The sequence below is a fragment of the Peromyscus maniculatus genome, chromosome 14 (assembly GCF_049852395.1).
Source record: "Peromyscus maniculatus bairdii isolate BWxNUB_F1_BW_parent chromosome 14, HU_Pman_BW_mat_3.1, whole genome shotgun sequence".
Lineage (NCBI taxonomy): Eukaryota > Metazoa > Chordata > Mammalia > Rodentia > Cricetidae > Peromyscus > Peromyscus maniculatus.
In genome coordinates this window covers 59,955,102-59,965,010 of record NC_134865.1, presented here as the reverse complement: position 1 = coordinate 59,965,010, position 9,909 = coordinate 59,955,102, and positions in this window count along the sequence as shown.

Sequence of the window (9,909 nt, the reverse complement as noted above, 5' to 3'; positions counted from 1 at the left end):
GATATTTGGGCTGTATCTCCACATTAACTATTGTGAATGATTATGAATATTAGTATACATGATTTTGTGTTGACATGTTTAGTTTCTCCTGGGTGGGACATGAAACTTAAAAAAAACTTAATATACCATAAAACACATACTATAGAATGCAGTGTTTTCTTAGTATACTTAGAGTATAAACCATCTCCACAACTTAATTTTAGGACAGTTTTACCCAAACTTTGTACACACAAATAACAGGATTATATGATGGCACTGTTTCAGCCTTTAAGGAGTTGGACAACTATTCCCAAAGTTGCTGCTGCATTTTATATTCCCACCAACAATGTACAGACTTATTACTGTCTATCTCTTTATTTTAGCCATCCTCACACATTTGAGGCAGCATCTCACTGTGCTGTCTGTATGTCCGGGTTTTTTTTTTGTTTGTTTGTTTGTTTGTTTTGTTGTTGTTGTGGGGATTTTGTTTGTTTCTTTTGTTTTGTTGAGAGAGTCTTATTCTACAGCCCAGGCTGTTCTGAATTCACAACCTTCTGCCTCAGCCTCAGTGGGGAATTACAGGCATCACCACCATGCCCGGAAGCCTTTTCGTTAACCTTTCTTTTTAATTGCCCTTCCTGGAAGCTGCAGCACAAATGTAGAATACAGGTGGTGACTGACAGGTGACCTTCCTATCATGTCTGTGATCTTGGAAAAAAAAAATCCAGACTTTCACCACTAGATTAAGTCTAGCTCTATGTGTTTTATAAATGCCCTTTACGGGGTTGATGAAACTCTGGCTTTTCCTAGTGTGTCTAATGTTTTATCATTTAAAAAAAAAAAAAAGTTAGATTTTGCTAAATGCTTTTTTGTGTCTATTAAAATGATTATGTGGTTTTTGTACTTCATTAATACGTTGTGGGTAGTTAATTGTTTTAGTTATTAAAGCAAGCTTGTAGTTCCTCTGTTATTAGGTTTTAATTGCAATTATAAATAGTTGCATCATTAAAACATGGGGAGTACTTAAAAGTGGAAAGCCAATTATCCACAACAGAACCTCAAGGTTTTGTGGGTTTCAGGAGAGCCTGGACTACACTGAGAAACCCTGTCTTAAAAAGAGACAGAGAGAGAGAAATAATTCCACCTTAGGTCAGGCATAGTCATTTATGTTGATAATCCCAGTGCTCGGGAGGCTGAGGCAGGAGGATTCTGAGTTCTAGGCTAACCTGAGCTACATAGTGAGACTGTCTCAGGGCAACAAAAGGAAACAATCCCACATGAGCACATGACAACCGAATGTGTGGTGGTGAATTTGGACGGTCAACTTGCACTGGACTGAGATACACCCAGGGGTCTGCGATACGACTTTGGAGATGAGAGCGCTTGCTGTATAAGCCTGAGGACTTGAGTCCAAGTCCTCATCCCCCCATAAACGTCAAGCATGTCCTCCATATCTGTAATTCCAGCTTTGAGGCATGGAGACAGCCTGGCCCAGGAGCTGACAGGCTACCTAGCCTAGCCCAAAGGGCAAGCTTCAGGTTCAGGGGGATAACCTATCTCAGAGGAATGAGGAGAGAGGAAGAGGAGAAACATCCTTCTCCGGCCTCCGCACAAGTGCACATTGACACATGGGCACGCTGGGATATCCATACTCACATGTGAGTACATAGACATGCACCACTAACACCGTCCCTGGACACACGTAACCACCTAGGGCATAATAATACCCACCTTGGACACAAGTAGTATACATATATCAAAACTCATCAAATTATGCATTTGAATATTTTCAGTTTACTTAAGATTCGTTAGACTTCTTAACTGCTGAGCCATCACTCCAGCCCCTCATTAGACCTCAATAATATTATTAAAAAGATTTTGATGAACTAGGGATAGAGCTCAGTAGTTTTTTTCCCCTTAGCACACACAGAGCCTGAGTTCTATCCTTAGCACTGAGTATGGTGGCCTATGCTTGTAATCCCAGCATTTGGAAGGTAGAGACAGGAGAAGGAGCTGCTCAGGGTCATCCTTGACTACATAGTGAGTTTGAGAGCAGCCTGGGCTACATTACATCCTGTCTCATTAAAAATACAAAAGGATTCTGTGGGATGATTATAATAGTTGTGTGGTTTCAGTCCCAATTTCATATACACACAAACACACGTAGATGTAATTCTGAATGGTTTTATTAAATAAGAAACACAGAGTCAAACGCAGAGTTAAAAGCCCAAGAGGTCAGAGCAGCAACCAAGAGCTAAGACCAAGACCATCTTCTTACCCCCTCACTGTCATCCTTCCCCTCCAAAAGAGACCTACTTCCTGTGTGTCTGTCTTTTTATTGACTGTCTGTTCTCCCTTCTCATTGGTTATAAACCCAGCCACATGAACCTCCTCATCACTGCCTGTCTATACAGACTTCCAGGTCTCTATGGTTGGTATTGAGATTAAAGGCATGCGTCTCCAAGCTGGCTATGTCCTTGAACACACAGACTCTGCCTGCCATGTGATTGGGATTAAGGGCGTGTGCTACCACTGCCAAACTTCTGCTAAATGGCTTGCTATTAGCTCTGACCCCCAGGGTAACTTTATTTATTAACATACAAATAAAATCACGTTTCAGCACAAATAAATATCACCACACACACACACACACAGACACACACACACAGAGTACAGCCAAGCTGGCATGCGTGTTTAATGCACACTGCAGACATCATTCAATCACAGCTTTCCTCTCCACCAGTCAGTGAGTGCCCATCCTGTAAGCATTCCCTCCTTATTGAAGCAGTCCCCACTGGAGACAGGCAAGAGGCTCACACCTCTCAGGAAGCTAGCAAAACTTACAAAGCTCAGGGAACTGAGAAATTTACCAGTTTCGCAAGACCCCTCCCTGAAGGTTCTATAAGGTGAATGGCTGGTAAAGGGGGACACTGATACTGCCAGTGATACTGCCTTCGAGTTGTGTGGGGGCAGCGTCTCTGGGCTGTCACCTGTGCTGGGCTGGGCTTTCTGTGATTCAGCTCCCTTGAGTCACCTGATGTTTCTGTGTGATACCCCAGTAAACTCACTGTTCACTAAGTTAGACTTGACAGTATTCGCTCATGTGGCTGGTGCTTGGTGTCCTGTCTAGGGAATAGGCTCTTGCTCACGTCTTTCTGGGAAACAGCACACAACAGATGCCGGGCCCACTTCCGGGTGTTGGCTTTCCTCCGTGGTTTTCCTGTGGTAGCCAAGAATGCCTTCGGTTCATGTGAGCCTCAACATTTACCTGCCACACCTCTTAGAGAGAACAGGTTTCCTTCCCTGAGCCATGAGTGAGTCAACCATCCCCCTGTTCTGTCCCTGAGCAATCCTCAACTCACCCTTAATACATGACTCCTAACCAGAGAAGCAAGAACGAGAGGTACTAGGGAGAAACAGGCAGAGTGGTCAGTGTGGGAAAGGGTGGTTGGGTAACATGAAACTGTTCTTGAAGCCAACACAAGCACTTTAGAAGCTGTTAATGATATAAAAGTGTAGCATACTGGAAATATTAAAAGCTCAGGGGCTTTTGAAAAGTGTTTGGGGGGGCTGGAGAAATGGCTCAGCAGTTAAGAGCACCGACTGCTCTTCCAGAGGTCCTGAGTTCAATTCCCAGCAACCACATGGTGGCTCACAACCTTCTGTAATGGGAACTGATTCCTTCTTCTGGTGTGTATGAAGACAGGTCACTCATATACATAAAAGATATATATACTGATATCTGAAGATGGTACAGGGTTTCTCTGTATAGCTTTGGAGCCTGTCCTGGGTCTCACTTTGTAGACCAGGCTGGACTCAAACTCACAAAGATTTGCCTGGCTCTGCCTCCCAAGTGCTGGAATTAAAGGCGTGTGCCACCACTGCCCAGCAAAAGAAATGAATATTAAAAAAAGAAAGGGAAAAGTGTGTGTCTGTGTGTGCCATGGAATGTTTGTGGAGTTCGAGAACAAAATGTGGGAGTCAGTTCTCTCTACCCATGTGTGTCCTGGAAACTGAACTCAGAGTTGTCAGTAAATGCCTTCACCTGCTGAGCCGAGCCTAGTCCACCATCAAGGTCTTAAAACGGATGCAAGAAAGTGTCTTTCGTTGTTAAGCCTTCTGGACTTTCCCGTGGTACTCTCACTCCCTCATCTAATTCCTGTGTTTTCTGGAAAACCAACTGAGAAAACCTTTGCTAAGGGATTTGGGGCATCCTGGGAGCATAAACAAGAGAATACCACTCTTCAAGACAGGTCAGCAAGGTTCCTCCAGACACTAGAGGCCAGAAATGACTGGGTATGGGGCAATTCTAGAAGAAGAAGGGAGGAGGAGGAGGAGGAGGAGAAAGGAGGAGGAGAAAGGAATGTCCTGAAGGAGGGAGAAAAATCCCAACAAGATGATTTCAAAGGAAGTTAGATTATCTTGTCCAGAATGTACTGTTACCAAGTCAGGGTAGCACCCGAGGGAGAGGAGGGAATATCTTCGAAAGGTTCTATAATAAGGTTCAGAGAAACAGCACCTTTGCCTTTAAACTACGCTTCCTGGCTGTTTTTTTTTTTTTTTTTTTTTTTTTATCACTCTATTCTTTTACTTTTTGAGCTAGAGTCTCGTGTTGCTCAGGCTGGCCCTGAGGATCCCTTGAACTCCTGAGGGATCTGCCTCCACCTCCCTATTTCTGAGATTACAGGCCTGGCTAGCTAGGCTTCTCTTACAGGCCAATTCCACCATCCCAGGAAATACACACACACAGCACATTGCCTAGGAGGAACATTCCTTCCTTGTGGCTTTCCTTTTTTCCAAGGGAGGAAAGATTTGTTTTGTCTCATTGTGCGTACAGTCCCTCTTGTGAGGGATGGTGTGGTAGCTGGCGTGGCTCAAGGTTGGTCACAGAAGCACGGGATGGCTAGCTCACCTCTCCGTGGACCTGGAAGCAGAGAGAAGCATGGTTTCTTGTTGTTTTTATTTTAAGACATTTTTAGGATACCCTATTGAGATTTCCTTCACATAGACTACAATTCATTTTTTTTTTTCATTTTAGCTTAAAAGAAAGTTTTTGTATGCTGGGAATTGAACCCAGGGCCTGCCTGCTCTACCAGAGAGCCACACACCCATCTCTATGGCACTTTAAATTGACAACATATGGCATTCTTAGAACCAGTGTGGCTGTGTACAAGTCCTATGTCACCACGAATGCTGTTTTAAAAGATTTGTTTGTTTTCATGTGCATGTGTATGTGTAGCACAGCACATACATTCTTTGTTCCCTCATGGGTCAGAAGAGGGTGGAGAATTCCCCGGGACTGAAGTTTCGGAGAGTTGTGGGTTGTCATGGAGGCCCTGGGAACTGAACCTGGGTCCTCTACTAAAGTAACAAGTCCTCCTAATGGAGCCCCTATCAGGGTAATTTTCACAGAGTGAACTCTCGGCGGATCCTGCCAGTGTTTCTGCCTTTCTTATACAGTCACACCCACAGCAGATTTCTATTAATTGCTTTATGATAATGATTTGATAAAGATGAAGATGGTATCAGTTACTTTAGGAAATGAAATGAATGCAGATAACCACTATACTGCAAGCTTGGAATAGATTTTCAAGAACTGGGCAAGAAACAGTCTATAACTAGTACTGTCTGTAACAGCAATGAAAAGTGCTGAGGTCTCCTAGGCTTCCCTAGTTCCTGCCTCTTACCATCTGCCCACCTCCAGCATGGTCAATATTAAGGGCTATCTGTTGTTTGTACCCATCAAGCATTCTTTTTTGTGACATTGCCACTCTCTCATCCCTTCCGATTTGGAAACCACCGACCTCAAACTGGTGGTTTAGACATAGGTACAAAACTCAGACTGATGCTGTGAACATTCTGTTCCGGAAATGTAGGTGGACATGTTGTATCTTTCCACAATGTCAGAGTTTACTGAATAACAATAAACTCATAAGCTACAATGGTTTCATTGGTTTCCATCAACCACGTGGTCTTAATTTCCCTTGATAGCTGGGTACTGGCAAACACAAGTTTGTAGACGAATTTCTAAACAGTCTTATTAAATAAGAAACACAGAGCCAAATACAGAGGTAAAAGCCCAAGAGATCAGAGCCTTTAGCTTACCACTCACTTCCGTCCTTCCCCTGAGAGAGCGTTTCTTCCAGTCTGACTTGTCTTTTTATTGCCTTTCTGTTCTGCCTTCTCATTGGCTCTAAACCCAACCACATGACTTCCTCGTCACTGCCTGTCTATACAGACCTCCAGGTCTCTATGGTGATACTGGGATTAAAGATTTGTGTTACCACACTTGGCTGTGTCCTTGACCACACAGAAACTCTGCCTGCTATGTGATCAGATTAAGGACGTGGGATACCACCACCTGACTTCTGTTCCTGGCTCCATAATGATCTCTGATCTCCAGGCAAACTTTATTTATTAACATACGAATAAAATCACATTTCGGCAGAATTAAAATATCACCACACAAGTTCTTCTATTCTGATCTTGATTACTAATATTGGTGCTCAGATCACACATTTAATGGTAACTGCACACACACACACACACACACACACACACACACACACACACACACGAGAGAGAGAGAGAGAGAGAGAGAGAGAGAGAGAGAGAGAGAGAGAGAGAGAGAGAGAGAGAGAGAGATAGAGAGGCTACAGAATGACTACAAAAGAGTAACAGGCCATGACAGATTTCAATGAGTTCAAAGAGGCAGAGGGAAAGATGCAGAGACTCACTGCAGTGGTGAGAAAAGATGCTGAGGCTGTAGAGATGCTGGAGGTACACAGTGATGCTGTAGCATCATGGGATGAAGCCTGGACCACAGGCTTGAGTGGAGCTGCCGAGCCACAGGACTGTGGAGTCAAGGTACAGGACCAGCTCCAAACAGACCGACTGACGAATAACAGAAGTTCAAGTAGGCCGCATCAGGCAGTGGGGACTGAGGGGAGCCGAGGCCTCAAGGACAGTCAGGACCTTGCCAGCGTGGTGCTGCATGTGGGGTACCGTGCCTGTTCATTCCAGGTCCGGTCTTAGCACAGAAAGGCAAGTTGTTTGCCGGCTCTGCTTTGCTCTGTTTAGTTTTGTGGTGCTGAGGTGGAACCCAGCGTCCCCACAGGCTAGACAAGTGCTTTGACCTTGAGCTAGAAACTGCAGCCTCTGGGGGCCTTTCAAGTCTCAAGGTCGTGCTAAGGAAACAGACTTTCCAGGAGTCATGCCATCATAAGGTGAAAGGAAGCAGAAAGGGGGCCTGTGCTGGTTAGTTTTTAACATCAACTAGAGTCACCAGGGAAGAGAGAACCTCCGTTGCGGTTCTCTGTCAGACTGGCCTGTTAGGACAGACTGCCTTGTGGGACATTTCCTTGACTAATGATTGATGAAGACATCCCAGCCTGCTGTGGGGAGTGCCACTTCTGCGCAAGCACTCCTGAGCTGTGTAAGAAAGCAGGCTGAGCGAGCCACGGAGAGCAAGCCAGTAAGTGGTGTTCTTCCGTGGGCTCTCTTTCGCTTCCACTTGCAGCCTACATCAGTTTCCTGCCTCAAGTTCCTCTCCTGACTTCCTTCAGAGATAGACTGGTACCTAAAAGTGTGAAGATGAAATAAACCCTTTCCTCCCCAAGTTGGTTTTGGTCAGTTTTTTTTTTTTTTTTTTTTTTTAATCATAGCAAGAAGAGAAAGCACCCCAAACATATGCCAAGTCAAGGGTGGGAACGTATTCCCAGTGTCATTATAAGGGCACCTGGATCCAGTCTGGTGAGATGAGCCAATAATAAATCTCTCCTCTGCTTCATCCAATTTGAATACGGTTTCAAAACTCGCTCCTCAGAATCCCTGGAGCCAGGAGCAAAAGTCCACTTCCTGAAGCTGAACTCAGAGGGTTGCAGCATTTAGCTGGCTGAGTGCCCGCAGGAAGCTCAGGCTGGCAGCTGGGGGTGTGGTGGTTGGATCAGAAGCTCGGAGGTGCTTCTAGAGCAAGGAAACACAAAAGCAGGGACTTGGCATTGAGGCAAGCTCTGGCTCATCCCCAGAGCTCATCTCTGACCTCAGAATTCCTATTGTCAATGCTTTATAAGATACAGATTAAAATCACTCTACTGCTTGCTCAGTGGGCACACTCTAGGTGTGTAATCAGGAGCCCTTTATTCTTCCTAGAGCCTCATATTTACATGCAATCATTCCTTTACACAGAACAATCCTCCTGATAATGATGCCCCTGAGGAGACCAGAAGAAGGCACAGCGATGCTTGTCCTGCTTTGAGAGATTTAAAAAAAAAAAATTGTACTGAGAATGGGGTCAGAAATCCAGGGAGAACAGTCGTCTCTTTCCTTGGCTGTATTATATTAGAGTAGGGAGAATGGAATGGGAAATGGCCCGCCCATCCCTTGCAAATCAAGCCTGAAGACAGACATGGTGTTGTATCCCTGTAATTCCAGCAGATGGGGAGGCAGGAGGGTCAGGAGTTCAAGGTCATCTTTGACTACAAAAATCTTGGGTTATCAAGTGAATTCAAGGCCTGATTGGGCTGTGTAACACAGTATTTTTATAAACAAACAAACAAACAAACAAACAAACAAGTAAATAAATAAATAAATAAATAAATAAATAAATAAATAAATAAATAAATAAAAGGCTGGGGAGATGTCTCAGTTTACTAGTGAGTGTGACAAACTGAATTCTTTCTTCAGAATTCTCTCAGAATACCCAGCACAGGGGTGAGCCCTTGTAATGCCAGCACTGGGAAGCTGGGGAGTGTATAGACAGGAGGACTCATCAGGTTCAATGACCGGCCTGCCTAGCCTAATTGGTGATCTTTTGCTGGGCATGGTGGCATACACCTTTAATCCCAGCACTTGGGAGGCAGAGGCAGGCAGATCTCCGAGTTTGAAGCTAGCCTGGTCTACAGAGTGAGTTCCAGGACAGCCAGGGCTACACAGAGAAATCCTGTCTTGAAAAAACAAAACAAACAACAACAACAAACAAACAAACAAAAAGAAAGACCCTACCTTAAAGGAGGTGGAGAGTGTTCCTGAAGACGACACCTGAAGTTACCCTCTGGCCTCCATACACATGTACACCAGCACACACACACACACACACACACACACACACACACACACACACACACACACACACCCTGAAAGTTGGCTGAGGGTAGAGACCTTGCTCTTCCTTCCTATCATTGTGATACTTGATAGGATGGCTAGCAAAACAGTATTTATTGAATGAATGGCCAAACAGAACAATGAATGAACGGAGCACGGAGGGCTTGGAAAGGGAGTGCTCAAAAAGCTCTTAACGTCAAGGTTGCATCCTAGCTCTGAGCTGTCCATCTTCGTGTTTTTTTATTTTGTTCTATACAGAAGTAGCTGACTTCTAAAGGGTCCTTTCTGCCCTGGGAGTCTTTTGCGGTCTCATTGATGAGACAGGATAAAAGACAGGGAAAAATTAAGGGACATGAGAAGGCAAAAAATGACCCTTTCTCTGCAACCTAATTTGTTTTTCTTGTTGATGGACAGTCAAGATAGAATTGCCTGTGGAGATAATGCAGGTTTTCCTAAAGACATCTCAAACAAGGATATTAAAAACAACAAATGAGCTGTATCCAGAATATTTGTAACCTCGAATCTTCCTGTATTAGCACCCTTCCCATCCTAATTTTAAACGGTATACTTCATTAGGCCACCTTACAATTTTATTTGTGAAATAAAATTCTTTTTTTAAAAAATGTATTTGTATTTTGATGTATGTGTGTGCATGTGTGTGTGCACACGTGCGCGTGCCCCCACCACGCAGGTACCTGTGGAAGCAAAAGAAGGTGCTGAATCCCTGGACCTAGAGTTAATTTTCCCAGCTCAGCTCATGTGTTCCATTTAGCACGTGTAGGAACTGAGTCACAGAGAATTAGACCGCTTTGCTAAGTCACGAGGTCT